The sequence below is a fragment of the Onychomys torridus genome, chromosome 3 (assembly GCF_903995425.1).
Source record: "Onychomys torridus chromosome 3, mOncTor1.1, whole genome shotgun sequence".
NCBI lineage: Eukaryota > Metazoa > Chordata > Mammalia > Rodentia > Cricetidae > Onychomys > Onychomys torridus.
The window spans coordinates 55,333,823-55,336,757 of NC_050445.1; the positions used below are offsets into that span (position 1 = coordinate 55,333,823).

The 2,935-nt window shown below is 35.9% G+C and overlaps 1 pseudogene; it reads left to right on the forward strand.

The window, feature by feature from the left end:
• The first annotated feature begins 2,121 nt into the window (after positions 1 to 2,121).
• LOC118580039 lies at positions 2,122 to 2,396 on the forward strand (annotated as a pseudogene).
• Positions 2,397 to 2,935: the final 539 nt, after the last annotated feature.

The following is a 2,935-nucleotide window of genomic DNA, read 5'->3' on the forward strand; positions in this document are numbered from 1 at the left end:
CCTACCTGTGAAAATAAGGTATTACAGGACAGAGGATTACTAGTGTCCCCTTCAGTTCTGAGATGTAATGCTAAGTGAATTGATCCTAATAGATCTAATACACAATTCATCTGAGTACTGAAATCTTGATTTTTACCTTTGCTGAGCCTTGTTCTGGTAGCCAATTTTTATCTCCAGAATTCTCAATGAGGAAAAGATTTCCACTTCTCCTTCCATCCTCTAGTCCTTATTTATTTTTCAAAACAGAGACTAAATGCTAGATTGCAAATGCAAGTCAAAAATCCCTGCTGCAACACCTGACACAGCTCATGGAGCACCTGCTTCTCTCTTCTGTTCATTAAAATAAAAACCAACATCTCCCATGTCCATCTGGCACCACTCAAAGGTTGCCAACCTGGCGTCGCTCACAAGTACTAAATTCACTGACTCTTATCTAAAACAAATTTCATACTTACTGGTCATAAGCTCAGCATGAATGAAATCAGCAGATTTTGCTGTAACTAGTTAGTGACACTTAATTCCAATATGTAAACTTCAAATTCTGTAGAGCTAAATTTTTTGAATATGCTTTAAAACAAATTATGAAAATAACAATTTAAATTTTTGGACCAAGGGGAAATAATCCTAAGAGTACTCAAAGTTTATTTTTGAGTGACTAATAACTTGAAATATAATATAATGTTAAGTGATTATCAGAAAATAAAGCTTCAAAAAGAAAACAAGAATTTAGTATTCAATTGGTTGCATAAAAATAAATTTTGCAATATCAAATATATAAGATAATAACCAATTACCCTTTGAAAAATATAAAAACTGAATATAGCTAGGTACATAGCCTTAAAAACCTTCATAATTAGAGACAATCAGGAAACAGAAATACTACATATTCATTCAAATACAAATAGTTCAAATGAGTACATATAATCAACCTAATGAGCTGATGACATTTTTCTAGAACTATTATAACACAAAATGAAAATCTCTGCTCATTATTAAAACATTATCAAATTCCCATTTTGATTCTTTCCTTTAATATTTTTTGAAGACTAACAGAAAAGAAAAGAAAACTCCCTAAATCTCTTGATGTGTCATAACAAATCTATAAAGCTAAAAACTAAACAGTCAACTGGACAAAATAAATTCTTACCCTTTGCTGTTTCACTTTTTGGTTCATATAGGGTCTCATTTCAGGATTAATAGTTATACAAATATTATAAAGTTATATCACATTTCTTGGATAAGAACATGGCATTTTAATGGCAATTTTTATAGTGATCCCTCTTAATTGTTTAAACAAAGGCTAAAAGCACCCCTGGACAAGGTATTATTATTTCTCTGTTCAAGAGTTCATTTTGCTACATCTGAATTCTTGAAGCACTTTAGGCAATTGAACAATAGCGTTAATGAGAAGCAAGTACGAACAATGAATAACTCTAGAAAGGTGGTAGAAATTTGGAGGAGACAGCAGAAACCTAATGGGATGAGATACCTGCTCAAGGAATCAGGAGGCTAACCAGAAGCTCTAGATTCTGGCCTCAGCATCATTTCACCTCTAGAAGGTTTAAACTTTTGAAGACCTCTATACTCTTAATCTTTTGCAAGGTTTGATCTGGCACCCAGCCATTCACCCCTGCATGTACAATTCTTCCCTCCTAGGCTGTTATCCACAACCTTACTTTCTCTCTGCTTCTGAACCTACCTCAAGTATGCTGATAGTTATTCTACCAGATTGGTCTTTCTTAACACTGGCTGCCTGACTAAACACACAAAAAAGCGGTCATCTGAAAAGATGGCTCATTCCTTAAGTGCACTTGGTGCTTTCTTGGAGGACCTGATTTCAGTTCCCAGCATCCTTATCAGAGGGCTCACAATAACCTGTAACTACAATTTCATGGGATCTGTCTCCTTCTCCTGACATCCACAGGCACTGCAACACACACACACACACACACACACACACACACACACACACACACACACACACACACACAAAATAAATAAATAAATAAATAAATAAATAAATAAATAAATAAATAAATAAAATGAAGCTTTAAAAGTCCAAATCTGGAAACTGCTTTCTAAGGCAGCCTTCATACTTATGTGGTCTTTGTGACTTCCACCATGTTGTACCACAGCCAGGACCAGAAGGTTGTAGAAAATGATGGTGCAGCCCATCAACCTCATCTTCAGATAACTTGCAAAATAGGACTCAGATTCAGGTGTGGCTATATGAGCAAGTGAATATGTGGGTAGTGGGTATTGGTTTTGATGAGTACATAAACCTTGTAGTAGATGGTACAGAGAAGATTCATTCTAAAACAAAGTCAAGGAAACAACTAGGTCAGATCATAGTAAAAGGAGATAATATTACTCCGCTCCAAAGTGTTTCCAACTAGAAATGGTAAAGCACTCAAAAGTTGAAAAAGTACAGTACTTTTAGCCATGTCTTCTCCTGGGAGCACAGTCTGAAACATTTATTCATATTATTTTAGTGGCTCTGATGTTATTCTCAGGTAACAATAAATGCTGTGAGATTGTGTTTAAACAGCACACCTTTAATCCCAGCCCTCTGGAGTCAGAGCCAGGCAGATTTCTGTGAGTTCGAGGACAGCTTGGGCTACCAAGTGAGTTCCAGGAAAGGCGCAAAGCTATACAAAGAAACCCTGTCTCGAAAAACAAAACAAAACAAAACAAAAAATTCCATATCTGGGGTGAGAGCCAAGAACATATATATATGCGTGTGCGTGTGTGTGTGTGTGTGTGTGTGTGTGTGTGTGTGCGTGTGTGTGTGTTCTAGCTTTTATACAAGGTAGATTTTTATTTTAATTATGAATTTCTAACTTGATTGCAAATTTGTTGTCAGTAACTGGGTTTCTGCCATTTCTGAAGGCTTTGCCCAGATCACTTGCAATGACTAGTTGCAGACCCTAGCCTG